Consider the following 17,194-nt stretch of genomic DNA (forward strand, 5'->3'; position numbering starts at 1 on the left):
TTTCTATATTATTAGGTAACACACACGCTGTTTGACTGCGTCAGGAGTTGAGGGGAAATGTTTCCAATGAGACATCTTAAGGTGAAAGAAGCCTGAAATAATTTTGCTTAGTTTAGCGTGAATCTCGTAAAAGTGAAAGGTACAAGCAAGTAATAAAACAAGTATTATCACCCACTAGTTAAATCCCCAACGCTACAGCCCAGACTTAGCCCCCAATGACTATTTCTTGTTCCGGCAAATAAAATCTGGCCTACGTGGAAGACGCTTCCAGGATGACAAGGACATAAAGGCCGCCACAGAGGCGTGGTTAGAGGTCCAATCTGCGGATTTCTATAAAAGTGGTATTAAAAGCTTGAAGGACAAATGGAATAAGTGTAGTGAGGTGAATGGAGATTATATTGAAAAATAAAAGTGTGAAAGGTATCCTGCGACTTTGTCTTATATTGAAGTTGCAAAACGTATTGAACGCCCCTCATATGTCTACACATAAAACTTTTAAAGTGACAAAATACTATGAACAAGATTGTGTGGCAAGATGGATAACTTCAGCTTTCCAAAAGTCAACCTTCCCTTTATGACAAGCAATATTCCAGCAGCTACAGCCTTTGACACATCTTTGTAGGTACAATCGAGCATACTCTTTCTTCCAAGATTTCAAGGAGAGGCATTTGACTCTTGCTCAAAAGATGTTTGATCAAGGCTACAGTAATCAAGACTTCAGTAAAGCTTTCAACAACTTTTAAGTCAGACATGTGGAGGACATTTCCAAATCAGTGACCAATGAACGATGTAATTCCCTCTGTTGACTTGTACCAAAATAATGTTCCAGCGTTTGTTCAGGTGAACACTTGACTTACCTTTGCATGTGTCTATATAACGGATGATGTGGAAGGATACGCTCATCACGAACATTTTGAAAACGATTCATAAACACATGCTTATGATAAAGTCGGAATCGTACAAAGGACTCATTTCTTGTGATTATGAAAAGGATCTTGTCGCTTAAAATGACTTTATGTTCAAATACTACCATTGTTTTTAAATTATAAACACTCTTTCAGTTATCCAACCTAAAAAGCTGACACACCATATGTTTTTGGAACATTTTATGCTCGTTCGATAAAGTTTGCCGTATTAATGTGTTTTCAGTTAATTGAAGCGTTACAGTATTATGTGATTAAAGTGCATATTATTTTCAAAAGTTAAAAAGTATTGCAGGAATAAAAATTAATACATATATATATATATAGCTTACCATTAAAAGGCTAGTGTCGTATCTTTTAAAAGGCGTCCTTTCTTGCCACTGTCCAGCTGAACTTGATACTGAGAACTGTTCGGTGTATGGGACAAGCATGCTACCCATACCTAACACGAGCATAAATGTGCAGGCGACCATCTTCGGTGCTCGCCAATTTTGTAATGGCCGAGTATTGACCAGTTATTGAGTCCGTACAGGCATTGGCTTAAGACACACGTCCACCTGATATTGCGAGTGGGAGGGGGAAGAACGGCGCCACCTAACAGTATGAATGGGATGCTATAATTGATCGAATTGATTTCGTATCAACGAGGACGGGTTATTATTGGACAAAAGATTACATTTGATAAAAGGTCGCATTGCACGTCATGTCATACGTAACGTGTTTTATATAAATTTGATCTGTGATTTATAGAATATCGTCGTTATAAATGACAATGTAAATATATATTTTCTGTTTGAAAAGTGGCTTCTTCAATCTCGTTAAGATTATAAATTCACGTATTTCGTACAGTGATTAACTGTACCGCATTGACGTTGTTTCCATTATTTGCAAGGAGGATCGATGGAGGTACCCGAAAATGATACCTCTATTATGGCGGCTTGTAAATAACGACGAGTGGTTGAATGCATGAGCGACGATCTACACAGCCGGGGTTCCTGAAACGCAATCAACCAGAACCCGGCATGTAGCCTCTTGGTCCTCATTATGGTGCTACGTGGTCCCGTGTACATCGCGCCGTTCATAAATCATGTGAAGTTAAGCAACGCCGAGAGTAGTTGGCTGTGTGACAGTGTTCGGTGGATTGACTTGACTTTGTGGAGAGAGTTTTGTCACTGAATCTTTATGCATAGATCTAAATATGAAACAGATGAGAAGGTCTCTCTGGCCATCTTTATTTCTAGTTAAGATGGGTAAATCAGTGGAAATGAATGTGCTATTTGGTGGTTATTAAGCGATATCAGATATATCGTTATACCTGAAGCTAAAACTCTGGTCACGCTAGAGGCGGAATGAGCTGGAATGCCGTCGGAATGAAAATTCTTTGTATATTCCTGGATAATCGAAGTGCATTCTAAAACTTCTGACTGGATTCTCAGTGCATTCAAAATATTCGGGCCCATTCTTGTGGCCGACCTGAATGTTTTGCCCATGTTCAAAACTTTCGAGGTGCATTCGAAGTGGAGAAATATCGAACGACATTCGAAGTGTATTCTAACTGCACTCTGACTGCATTCTAAATATTCTTACAGAATTTCAACAACATTCGAAACATTCTGATCGCATTCGAGGGAGAATCGAAACGCAAAGCCACTTCAAATACTGCCAGAATATCCCTCGAATGAACCGGAATGCAACTTGAATGCATCTCGATTGCTGCCTGAAGCTATTCGTTTTACATTCTAAGTACATTCTAAGTTTTCGAACTGCATTCTGTTTGAATTCTTGGACGTTAGAACCATATTCGGCGGCCATTCGGGGAGCGTACTGACTACCTTACAACCAAACTTCGACGGTATTCGGGCAGCAATCGAACTGCACTCGTATGGCATTCGAAGCGCATTCTTAATATTCTGACTGCATTCTGAGAGCATTCTAAATCTTCCTACTGCGTTCCAAATAACATTCGAGCTGCATTCGAGAGCTTATGCACCCGGAATGTGCAAGAATCATTCGAGGCGGGTTCGAAGCGCATTCTAAGCATTCGAACGGCATTCTTACAAAGCTTGGTTAATTTGAAATTCCCTCCCGAATGTGGCACGAATTTTGAATATTCTTCATTCCTGCTGGTTCTGCTTGATTCCTGCTGATTCCGAATAAGTGTGACGGGGGCTTACAGTTAAACTTCTTGGCCAAATTCTCTTGTTTTGACTTTGCCAGAAATCCCGATTCATATGTATAAAGAAACATATCAGAAAGAAGGGGAGCACAATTGGTGCACTTGGGGGTGCCTATTACTTGCCTAAATGTCTTACTCCAAAATCTTACATGGATGTTATCAACGGGGAAGTCCCGACTGTATCAGGAACATCTGCTTTAGAATCATCATCAATCAGTGATGATACCAGTTGTTTGCGAAAAGGTGAGCATATCCTGCACCTCCGGTGGCACCCGTCATAAACACGCGCAAAGGCCAGTCACGTGTTCACCTGAACAAACACGGAAATATATGGTACACGTCAAAATAGGGAATTGCATTGGACATCATTTCGGTCACTGATTTGGAAATGTCCTCCACGTGACTGTCATAAAACTTGTTTAAGGCGCTCAGTATGTCGTGTCGCTCTATGTCCTTGAGTCGTAGCAGGATCTGCTGATCGTGTTTTCCAAGGTGCTGTTCGTCTCTTTGGGCCTACCTCCAAAATGACTCTTACACTCCGTGAGGGAACGGAAATATTGTTCAGAGCGGGAAAACACAACTCATCCATTCCCTCACTAACTCTCATTTAGTTAGACCTGGCAAGCACTTTCTAGTACGTTTTCTGTGACACTTTGTGGAGCAATTTAAAGACATTCAAAGAAATGACTACCAAACATAAATTGACATAAATGCGCTATGTTGAATAATACGATGCGTTAAGTCGTATAAGTCATTCATGTCAGGAAGGTCTAGATATCGATTTACCTTGCATTAAGTAAGTATGGCTGTACACTCCTCTCAGCACTATCCAACGCACATCACGACTACATCACATGTACCCATGTGGGGAGGTTTTGCAGATTCGGATATAATTCTTTGGGAATAATTTAGAAGTAATAACAAGCAATGTGTAAGCATCATCCATTATTTACATTGTTGCGATGTTGCGATGCCTATATAGGAATCTTCATCAATCATGATATCAAGTTGTGTTGATCTGACTGATATTATTATAACAAGAAAACAAAGTTACCACTGCCCCCCGCTATTGATCACATTAGAATGTTGTTTATTCATATAGTAGTGAATAACATGAAGTTTAATGTTAACTATAAAACAGAGTCATATCTATCCTTAAGAAGAAATAGGCACTGGGTGGCTTTTCGAACTCAGTTTCGATAAGTATCTCTTCGATAAGCTTGCAAAGCTTTATTCATGTAAATTCATTAGTTTCTTAGAACACTTTGCCCATTGCAAACACTATGCATAAGATTGAAAAATAACAGGGATCAAGGGTGTATGCACAAAATCTAAAAAATATAACAACTGAAGTAACTCTAGGAAAACATAAATTGTGACACCAATTTTCTAACTCAGTCTTGATACGCATGGAAACTTTCATTTATGTAACTTCATTAGTTTCTGAGAAAACTTTTCACGCAGTATGCTACAAGTTCAAACGCACGGATCAAGGATCGTAACTGTGTAAAATATAAATTTAAGACACCAATTTTCGAACTCAATTCGAGATCGTGACCAGTAATATCAGTGTGTAAAATGTTATGTTTCTAACCTAAATATGGTTTGAGAAAATTTAGCCCCATTGAGAAGCGGACGGACGGACGGACTCTTCGTGGCGGGGGATAATAAACGACTGGGCGGATACAATCTTACTTTTGCGTCATCCAGTTAGAGTGGTGACGGCTGAATCAAAACCTTTAAGGTCCCAACATGTCCAAATAATGATTGCTTCTGAAAGAATTGTATTGCCATGCATTGCTTCCAAATGCCTTGGATTTGAGTCGTCTGAAACGGTCTGTGGTCATATATAAGCAAAATGAAGTCTGCTTTCGTTTGGAAATAACTTCATTACAGGTTGGTTAGGATTAACACAACAAACACACCCCACTCTTTTTTAAAATAAATATACATATCTTCATATACAAGATTTACGCTAAAGCATGTAGTCCATCCTTACTTGTACATGGAGGCTCAGTATCTGTTTATCGGTGATATTGGAGCATCGACATATCATAAACTGACAGCGGGAATGCAGGGTTGTCTAATGTCTAGTCTGTTCAACATCCTATCCTATACACAGTGTGTGAAGCCCAGTATTGGTGTCTTCTGCCTTGATATGAACGGAATATTGCTTACTGTTGTGTAAACTATACTCTCTAACGCCAACTGCTTGATCTTAAAGCACCACGACAGAATACAGACTTAATTAACTCGTTCGTAAAAATGGCACCTTACTAGACGAGTCTCGTTTGTTGTAACATATCGTATCTGGTGGCGAGACTATTAAATCTATGTAAAGAGGATATTCGGACGAATACCATGTTACTTTTTCGAATGAATGTGATTCTTTTTGTTTTCTATGCTTACAGCTGTCATATAGTTGGATTTTTGCAACGTCACCAAACAAACAAGCTATTTTCTAATAGCCTCCTCTAGGAGATCTTAATGACTATAATGATTATAATATTGATATTCGGCTCCAACCAAATATAAAATGGTCGGTCCCTTACAATATCCATTAATCTATTTCATAGAGGTTGTGTGATGTTTCACAGACAAATTGTATCCACTTTCAGCAAAATACACATAACATGTGATATTTACTGTGTAAACATACCCTATATTTCATTTCTGCCTACATCGTGAAATCAATTACAAGAACCTGTATTACACTTTATCACAGAGCATATTACTGTCGTACCACAAGTTTACCACATATATAATATTATGTGATGTTATGTGGGGCATCTTAATTTTGGTTTGTTCATTTGTTGTTTAACGCCACACTCAGCAATATTCCAGCTATATGACGGCGGTCTGTAAATAATTAAGTCTTGACCAGACAATCCAGTGATTGATATCATGAGCATCGATTCTCACAATTGGGAAACGATGACGCATCTTAATGTAAAGCCATCGACTAAAACTGTATGCAGACTGGGTTTTTTTTCATTCAAAGGCATTATTCTATTTGTAGTAAACGTGTAGCACAACCGACCCTTCTCAATGATACGATATCACATTCGTAAAAATACAATTATAAATTCCTTTCTTTGCTGTTTTCGGAACTTTCTCTCCGACCCCTTGATACACCTGTCGAGTCATATCTTCAGACGAATTACAATTATTCGTCTAATGCTTAGAATTGGTTCCCAACAACCTACATGTACGCTAGTCGAAGCAGGTGATCAAATGGATCGGGTGGTCAAGCTTGGTGACATGGCTGAATGCGTGTCGTCGTACACCGTCGGCGTGAATCGTTGTTCACAATATCAATAACTGGATTGTCTGGCCCAGACTGGATTATTTACAGGCCGCCGTAATATAACTGGAATATTGCTGAGTGAGGCGTTGAACAACAAATACATAAACTCACACTCCAAAATGACAAACAAGATGATCGAAGCGTTTAAATTCGGAAAACAGAATTAAAAACATAAATATTCAACCCCGATGAGGAAAATATACATACCATAAGGACATTTGTATCAAATCGTTTGGGTTGACGCATTGCTTCATTGTCCGTGTTGGGAGACAGTATGTTCATCTCTGGGGATTGAAAGGCAAAGCTTGTCATTATCATCATCAGAAAGGAGAGACCTTTGGCATATGTAGAAATCATGCTGGCAGATCTGACTTTCTGTCGCTGATAACAGCTGGCATGGACATAATATATATATATTCGGTCCTACTAGTCTGCATAATTTATATACTGCATCTATTTGTGAATATATTGTAGGAGTGTCCAAGCATATTCTATTACGAACAGGACAAAGAAATGCGAGCCACTTCGATGCCTGATTCTCATCAAGATTTTTGCAGTATCGCGGAATTGCAATCGTTATATGAAGGAAATGGTTCGGTATGATACGAAGCTACATGTATTGCTTAAGAATAAGGCTGAAGAATATGTAAAGAGATGTATAGATTGGGTTGCGTTCTTGAGAGAACTGGTCTTTGGAATTAGACAAATTTTTAACTTCTATCTAATGTAGTTTGATAAAATGAAAACTTGAATTAGCATACACATCGCACTTTACATGTTTACCCTTTTGTCATAACTGATTTTTAGTGATCCTTTCATATTATAATATCAATTACTAACCTCAGACTTGCTAGGAGGGGTGCCAATTGTCCTCAACATGAGCCAGTACGGACTGTACAGTGTAATTCGTCTCCAGTGTCTTAGGAAATGTTTCTCGGGCAACTGATCGTCACTTTAAATCCTCGTCGTTTTTATTGCCAATAAAAAGCTATTTACTACACTTATCCGTGTTATCCATGCTTGACAACTCACATTGTATTGTGTGTCCAGGTGTGTTTGTTAGTATTCTTGGTAGTAAAAGGATTAAGGAATATGTGCCCCTTAGTGCAGCCTAATGTTGCAATTGGGTCGTGATTCTGTTCTCTTACCTATTTGACGTATGAAATGTACCTTAAATGTTCTCTGTTATCCCTGTTTTAACAAGAAATAGATATGATGTAGATAATTATGTCAAAGATTAAGTAGGTCATGTTCGCATAATCGTGTATTTATTTTAAATAGGAATGAAAATTTTATGTCAATTTTATTTAATAACTAACAGTGAAATATATTGTCAAAACTTTATAACTGTTAATCCATCTTTACAAGTGGGTAGATTCTAGATCAGTAACCTGTAAATAACTATGTGTTGTATGGTAGTACATGGTTTATGAAATGTATGTTATTGATATCTAGACTAGAAACAAGTTTCAATATTAACACTATTTAATGAACCAAGATATTAATTCCAGAAATGTTTGATGAACAACATCCTTTCTTGCTTTTCATATATCTCGAACGTCCGTGCACCTTTTTTTGAAAATAGGTGCATATAATATCGATTTCATTTTGATAAATGTCTGAAATACCACCTGTGTCTATTTACCATATTGTCGAAAGTACTGACTCGTATCATATGAATTTGATAGTGTAGTCAAATAACTATACCCTTGGAATAGCAACACTACATACATGATCGATTTCGGTTTCTGTATGTCAATATATGTATGTCACTTTACAAACAAAAACAAATCTGTTTCATCAGAACATTAATGGAGGATGCAGTCTAAAATGCGGCTGTTTTAAATGGGTGGATGTAGTTAGCGGTATAAACCTTTTGCACGGTTTAATATCCTGATTGCAGGTTGTATCACAATTAACGCGTGCTTCTTAGTTCGGCCTGTCTGGTCCTACTAGCAATGACGCTAGGGTTATCTCAATGATTCAAGATCAAAGAGAGTTATCAGAACAGGAGCCCGTTTGTCATTTCATATCACTAGACGATGACCTGAAGCACTGCATAACCTGATGTGTGCACTCGGTAGCCTGATGAATGAACAACACAGATGAGCACATTTCATGAGAAAAACACACATTGCCACATTTATGTGATTCCATTCAAACCTTGTAACATTTAATGTGATTCCATACAGCCCTTGTAACATTTTATGGGATTTCACTCAATCCTTGTTACATTTTATGTGATTTCACACAACCCTTGTTACATTTTATGTGATTCCAAATAACCCTTGTTACATTTCATGTGATTCCACATAACCCTTGTTACATTTTATGTGATTCCACACAACATGTGTTACATTTCATGTGATTCCACATAACCATTGTTACATTTTATGGGATTCCACACAACCCTTGTTACATTTCATGTGATTTCACTCAATCCTTGTTACATTTTATGGGATTCCACACAACCCTTGTTACATTTTATGTGATTCCACACAACCCTTGTTACATTTTATGGGGTTCGACAAAACCCTTGTTACATTTTATGGGATTCCACACAACCCTTGTTACATTTTATGTGATTCCACACAACATGTGTTACATTTCATGTGATTCCACATAACCCTTGTTTAATTTCATGTGATTCCACATAACCCTTGTTACATTTTATGTGATTCCAAAAAAACCTTGTTACATTTCATGAGATTCCACATAACCCTTGTTACATTTTATGTGATTCCGAACAACATGTGTTACATTTCATGTGATTCCACATAACCCTTGTTTCATTTCATGTAATTCCATACAGCCCTTGTAACATTTTATGTGATTCCAAATAACCCTTCTTACATTTCATGTGATTCCACACAATCCTTGTTACATTTCATGTGATTCAACACAACATGTGTTACATTTCATGTGATTCCATACAGCCCTTGTTAAGTTCATGTGATTTCACATAACCCTTGTTACATTTTATGTGATTCCATACTACCCTTCTTACATTTCATGTGATTCCATACAGCCCTTGTAACATTTTATGTGATTCCAAATAACCCTTGTTACATTTCATGTGATTCCACACAATCCTTGTTACATTTCATGTGATTTCATACAACCCTTGTTACATTTTATGTGATTCCACACAATCCTTGTTACATTTCATGTGATTCCACAAACCCTTGTTACATTTCATGTGATTCCACATAACCCTTGTTACATTACATGTGATTCCATACAACCCTGTTACATTTTATGTAATTCCATACAACCCTTGTTACATTTTATGTGATTCCACACTACCCTTGTTACATTTTATGTGATTCCACACATCCCTTGCTACATTATATGTGAATCCATACAACCCTTGTTACATTTTATGTGATTCCACAAACCCTTGTTACATTTCATGTGATTCCACATAACCCTTGTTACATTACATGTGATTCCATACAACCCTGTTACATTTTATGTAATTCCATACAACCCTTGTTACATTTTATGTGATTCCACATAACCCTTGTTACAATATATGTGATTCCACACAACATGTGTTACATTTCATGTGATTCCACATTACCCTTGTTTCATTTCATGTGATTCCACATAACCCTTGTTACATTTTATGTGATTCCACACAACATGTGTTACATTTCATGAGATTCCACATAACCCTTGTTACATTTTATGTGATTCCACACAACATGTGTTACATTTCATGTGATTCCACATAACCCTTGTTTCATTTCATGTGATTCCATACAGCCCTTGTAACATTTTATGTGATTCCAAATAACCCTTCTTACATTTCATGTGATTCCACACAATCCTTGTTACATTTCATGTGATTCAACACAACATGTGTTACATTTCATGTGATTCCACATAACCCTTGTTTCATTTCATGTGATTCCATACAGCCCTTGTTAAGTTCATGTGATTTCACATAACCCTTGTTACATTTTATGTGATTCCATACTACCCTTCTTACATTTTATGTGATTCCATACAACCCTTGTTACATTTTATGTGATTCCATACAGCCCTTGTAACATTTTATGTGATTCCAAATAACCCTTGTTACACTTCATGTGATTCCACACAATCCTTGTTACATTTAATGTGACTCCATACAACCCTTGTTACATTTTATGTGATTCCACATAATCCTTGTTACATTACATGTGATTCCACACAATCCTTGTTACATTTCATATGATTTCATACAACCCTTGTTACACTTCATGTGATTCCACACAATCCTTGTTACATTTAATGTGACTCCATACAACCCTTGTTACATTACATGTGATTCCACATAATCCTTGTTACATTACATGTGATTCCACACAATCCTTGTTACATTTCATATGATTTCATACAACCCTTGTTACATTTTATGTGATTCCACACAATCCTTGTTACATTTCATGTGATTCCACAAACCCTTGTTACATTTCATGTGATTCCACATAACCCTTGTTACATTACATGTGATTCCATACAACCCTGTTACATTTTATGTAATTCCATACAACCCTTGTTACATTTTATGTGATTCCACATAACCCTTGTTACAATATATGTGAATCCACACAACATTTGTTACATTTTATGTGATTCCACATAACCCTTGTTACATTTTATGTGACTCCATACAACCCTTGTTACATTTTATGTGATTCAACACTACCCTTGTTACATTTTATGTGATTTCACTCAACCCTTGTTACATTTTATGGGATTCCACACAACCCTTGTTACATAGAATGTGATTCCACACAACATGTGTTACATTTTGTGTGATTCCACACAATCATTTCATAATGATATTCACCAATTTTCTTTTTCGCCTCGAAACGTAGCTCACATTCACCAAAAACAATGACACGAATACCTGTACCTGATGGTACAATAGGTGCTTTTCGTTCATCTGTCGGTAGCCACATGTAGTCAGTGGAGTGATTCTTCCCCATGGTTTCATAATTATTCATTTATGAGATAAACCTACTGTGTTTTGAAATTTGATGTAGTCCCACTGTCCCAGAGAGTAGATACCTCTTATTTTAATTTGGAACCGAGCGCTTCCTGCCACAGATAGGTAGATGGGTAGTTTATGTATTTCAATAGCACCAGCTTGGGAAACATCCTTTTTTTGTTTAAACGGGCAAAAAGCTTTTTTCTGTCATTTCCGTTAGTACGTTGGTGTGGATTCAAGAAGTTCAAGATCATCTATGTAAAGGAGGTGAGTAAGGGGTGTTGGGGATATATGCTAAAGGGGTCCAGAAAGATAACCTTCCTCTTTGCTAAGCAAATAGCTTAAAGGATTTAGTGGCAAAGCTCTAAAAGAATCGCAAATTATGAAACTGAGCCAGAATCACGGAATTTTGATTCAAATACTACACTGAACCGCAAAAGAAACGTCAACATGGATAGATATATGAGAAACCTTATTTGTCATAACACTGAAAACATACTTTCAGACATATTAAAAAGATCATCAAGGTGGCAATTAAAGTGTCAAATGTTCTTAAAGTGCAACACAACACTAGTCTCTGAGAAAATGGCATCACAAGTCAGTATCTCGTGTGTCCGCCATGTGCATTGATGACTGCCGTGCAACGTCGATACATGGAATGGATGAGGCGGTTGATGAAGGTCATAGGCACTTGAGCCCACACTCTGAGGAACGCCTGACGTAGTTCAGCTGCAGTTGTCGGCCTTGGTCGGACGCCATTCAGCCGTCTTTGAATCTCGTGGGATTTAAATCGGAACTGAGGGAAGGCCACATCATGGTTCTGATGCCATTCTGCTGTAGGTAGTCTCTTGTTGCTCTCGCTGTGTGGGCACGGGCGTTATCATGCTGAAACTCGTGGTTGCGGCGACGTGGCAAATGAGGTATGGCGTGTGGTCTCAAGACTTGATCCATGTACCGAGCTGCTGTGACACCATTGCCTCTCCCTGGACCGATGTTCTGGAAGACTACAGGGCCAACTCTCTGTGCAAGACCAATTCCACCCCACACCATGATGCTCGGACCACCCCACGAGTCTCTTTCAACAACACAAGCATCCGAATGACGTTCCCCAAGGTGTCGCCAGACTCTCTCTCTCTCTCTCTCTCTCTCTCTCTCTCTCTCTCTCTCTCTCTCTCTCTCTCTCTCTCTCCCTCTATCTCTCTGCCATCTGCTGTTGAGATACAGTAACGGCTCTCGTCTGAGAAGAGGACCCTTCTCCACTACTGGTGGTGCTGTGTTGCCCACTGAAGACGGTCCCGGCGATGAAGTGGTGTCAGAATGGGTCCTCGGTGTGGTATGTGACAGTGGAGGTGTCTGCTCGTCAATCGTCGACGCACGGTGTCCGCACTAATGTGTCGCTGGTGTGTCTCCATGGTCTGTCGAGCAGTTTCTGCAGCAGTAACAAAGAGATCTTGAAGATACTGTCGCACAATCTGACGATCCTGACGTCATGTGATGACCCTTGTTCTTCCACTGTGTGGTCGGTCATCTGTAGTGTTGGTTGTCTGGTACCGTTGCTGGAGCCTGTATATGGTCTTTACGTGGACTTGAAATGCATTGGCTACTTGTCGGGCGGCTGTACAGCTTGCAATCGTCCAAGGGCTTGGTGTCGCTGATTTCTTGTCAATCTTGGCATGTGGTAGCAATTCAATAACGAATGAATGTTATCCGATCTGGGTGGATTTTTATAGGGCAAGAAATGGGGGAACGCATGTGCATTTCAATTTGCACGGAACTTACGTGCATCGGGTTACCATGGCCGTTGCCGTGATGCGCTTGGGCGATCGGTTTTATTGTCATCTGCTTTGTTTTTTAATCATCAAATTTAATTTTTCCGGACAAGATAATGTTAAATTTTAGAAACATTGACAAAAATAAACCAGATATTTAACTGACAACTTTTCATGCAATGTTACTTGGGGTGACGTTTCTTTTGCGGTTCAGAAACCTGTAGTGATATGATCCACATTGGAACTTCAGATAACTTTCTTTAAAAAGCTAAAAACCATTAGACTTTCTAACAAATAAGCGTGTGTTATCTGAATCCGGTACCTATTATAAGACCAGATGTAAAAGTGTCCGAATGCTAAGTGCTCTGACGCCATGATGAATTTCGAAACAGTGCTTTTGTTTTCTGTATAGCCAAATGATAGACCACCAAAATGAACCTCAATGAATGTCAAACTGGATAATCCATAATCCAATACGTGGAAGTTTCACTTGAAGCACTTGCAGCTTTTCTATCTTAATATCTGTAAATGCGCAAAGAATGACACACAAAATCATCTTCGAGAATGTGGAAATATGAATTGTATGCAGAGTTCATAACTATCATCAGCTAAAGGTGCACGGACGTTATCTAAGCATAGGCATGAGTGAGTCTGCAACAGAATGTCATATGACGTTATGTAACACTATTCTGAGTATATTACCCTTTTGCTAACAAGACAGGATACACTTAAAACATGGGTTATTATATTTATTGATATATACGGGTATGTCTATTCTCAAATGATAAGCGGCGACTACTGTCTTCACATTCTTTCTCTAGAGTCACGCATATGTAATTTCCATCTTAATAATCACGATTAGTCAGGGGTTTCCACGCCACGGTATCGCGGCAAAAACATGCGTTGAACCGTTCAATAATCATATGAAATCTCAACATGTGATTTTAATAACTATAACATAGTGATGGTCCCTGGCGAACAGATGAGCGTCACACCAGTCACAAACACAATGAAAAGGGCAAGAAATGTGTTCACCTGAGGAAACATGGGAACAAGTCAAAATAGGGAATTGCATAGGACATCGATTTTGTCACTGATGTTTCATATTTGGAAATGTCCTCCACATATCTACCATAAGAAAAAAATGAATGATTAACTAAGACCTTGAATGAAGTAAACTTGATCAAACAACTTTTGAGCAAGAGTCGTTATTAAGCCCTTTGAAATCATATTGGGAAGATTGTACCTCAAACGTTGTGAAGTGTAGACACCAAAGACTGGGGCTGTTGGAATATTGCCCTACATAGAAGGAAAATTAATGAGACGGTTTAACTAGTTGCCTCTTTTATTTCTAGTTTAGCCACATTACACCCAACGATACCGCCCCGCCCCGGTGTGATAAGAAGCTGTTCGAGAGAGAAGCACGAGGTCGCCATGCAATTTACACGCTGTAGGTAACCATTCAGGATTCAAGCAGTTCGGAATGTAATAAAACAATTTTTCAGCGCATACTGTTACAGTCACCCTCTGTCAATCCGGATTCTATTGATCCCAGCTTCGTAGTGTAAATCCAATCGTAGGGATTCCTGGTGGTTTCCGGACTAGCAGGGTCCGGACTAAGCAGGTTGTAACATATCCTGAGAGAGAGAGAGAGAGAGAGAGAGAGAGAGAGAGAGAGAGAGAGAGAGAGAGAGAGACAGACAGACAGACAGATACAGTGACACATAGAGAGAGAAAGAGGCAGATAGAGATGATGATGATGATGTTAAAGAGAAAAAGAAGATGGATAGAGAACAAAATCATGTTTTACGCATGGTACAATACGTATTAGGTACAATGATTGAATTAAGAGATATTTGTGGATCTAGTCAAAATGAATCTCAAACCCTTCGAATAGATAGGTCAAGAGCATGGCAAAATGAAATTAGTGTCTCAATTTGAGAAGTTGTGGCACTTCTTGAACTCTTGATTCCTGCATGCCCTCAAAGTACTACATTTGTCACACAACAAGGAAACGTCAGGTGTGTGTAGGACATTCGTGTTTCGGCAATGTCAACTTACAAGTGATCATGTCATTTATGACAATCTTAATTACCGTTAGTAGGTGTCCTGAATTTGGAAAGGTGGCTGAGTACATTACTCATGCATGAATATTTCTGTATTTTTTTCTAATGTGCACATGTGATGGGATCCCGGAAACTAATTTCCAAACTCTTTGTAACATGTGTATAACACTCGGTTAATAAAAATAACGAATCATAAAATCATTATATTTTACACTACATAAATATATTTCATTCAACACTGAGTATAAAATAAGAGCAACAAAACCCTTTCCATAATCATAAAGAATTGTACGATTCCGACTATATCATGGTGCTGCCAGGCGTTCGCTAAAAGGTTGACATATTCTGCCCTTCCGATGGCCCACGTTAGAAACACATGCAAAGCTTACACATTTGTTTTTGTTTGGGAACGTTGAATCACCCAGGGACAGGAACAAGTTTAAAAACGGCGCGATCGTAATGAAATTGAAGACGAGTGCCTATTTTGTACACCTTTCACATATGCATAGGTTTCCCAGTAAACAATGTCCGTGTTAAGAGACGACTAAATTTCATTACGGGATAGTAACGGTTATCATGTATCTCTAACTGAAAATAACTCAAACAGACAGACAGGCGGACATGGTGCAAACTTTAGGGAACGAGGTGTGCAGCGGAGTTCAAGAGGGGAAGGGAGCCTCGGGGATGATCCAAGAACAAGATGCCCTTCAACTGCAAAGTTAAATGTTGATAAAATACATGCTAATATGTGGATAATCGACGTCTCACCACACGTCACATAGTCAATACCGCAGGCATCTCTCATGAGAGAGTTGAGATCATTCTGAAGAATAAACTGGGCATGGCAAAGGTTTCAGCACGCTGTCTTCCAAGGTTTCTAACTCCTGATCAGACATGCTCCAGGTTCATCATCTCTCGTGAGAATCGACGTCGTTTTGAAGGATACCCAGGTGATTTTGTTGAGCGATTTGTTACCATGGATGAGTTAGGCACTGCGTGAGAATGTCAAGACTAAACGTCGTGTTAAACTATTGCTGGAATGAATGGCTGCGGCTTTGAACCCATTAAACCTCCTCCGTATTCACCAGATTTGGCACCGTCAGATTTCGACCTCTTCCCAAACCTAAAGATAAAAAACCTTCTGACAAGCATTATGCAAATAGTGATCGCGTCATTTCTGTTGTGGGGGACTTTTTACACTATGAGAAAGAACCTTCAACACCAAAGGGATCCAAGCATTACAGGATCGTTGGTTGGTTGGTTGGTTGGTTGGTTGGTGTGGGTACGTGTGTGTGTTTGTGAGAGAGAGAGAGAGCGAGAGAGAGAGAGAGAGAGAGAGAGAGAGAGAGAGAGAGAGAGAGAGAGAGAGGAGAGAGATAGGGGGTATTAAAGTGGGACAAGAATTAGCAAAAACATCCTTCAATGCAATGCATCATAGTTAAGCTCAGATATGACAATATGCAATTCATCTAACATTATCTAACATTCGACTAACATTCAACCAACATTTAACCACAACCCAACTGACGATGTGGATGAATCTTCAACAGCAGCAAAACTGTAATAAAGTCACGAATTACAGGCACGTATGACATGGTTTTTTTCTAAAGTTTTAAAGTATTCATTCGTAGTTGCTTCACAACAACCCAGAATGTTCATGGCCTTAATGTCAACTTATGGGAACATTTAGTATTGAATCGATTTATTTCGTCAATTTAAGTTTACAATATGACATATAAAACTCATTTATACGAAACATTTGTTTTATCAAGATATTCAGTCATCCATTTATATAGTTTTCACTCTATTTTGCTTTTTTAGCCCAATGGAACCTGTTTCTGCGGACAATCGAGACTGATTATTATCTGACGTTGACGGTTTATGTTCAACTTCTATTAATAGCAGTGTTAAGCGTTGAGTTTTCAATTGTCAGTTTTATCAGCTTCATATTCCATGGATATGACATCTACCG

The sequence above is a fragment of the Haliotis rufescens genome, unplaced genomic scaffold (assembly GCF_023055435.1).
Source record: "Haliotis rufescens isolate VD_foot unplaced genomic scaffold, xgHalRufe1.0.p SCAF_6, whole genome shotgun sequence".
Lineage (NCBI taxonomy): Eukaryota > Metazoa > Mollusca > Gastropoda > Lepetellida > Haliotidae > Haliotis > Haliotis rufescens.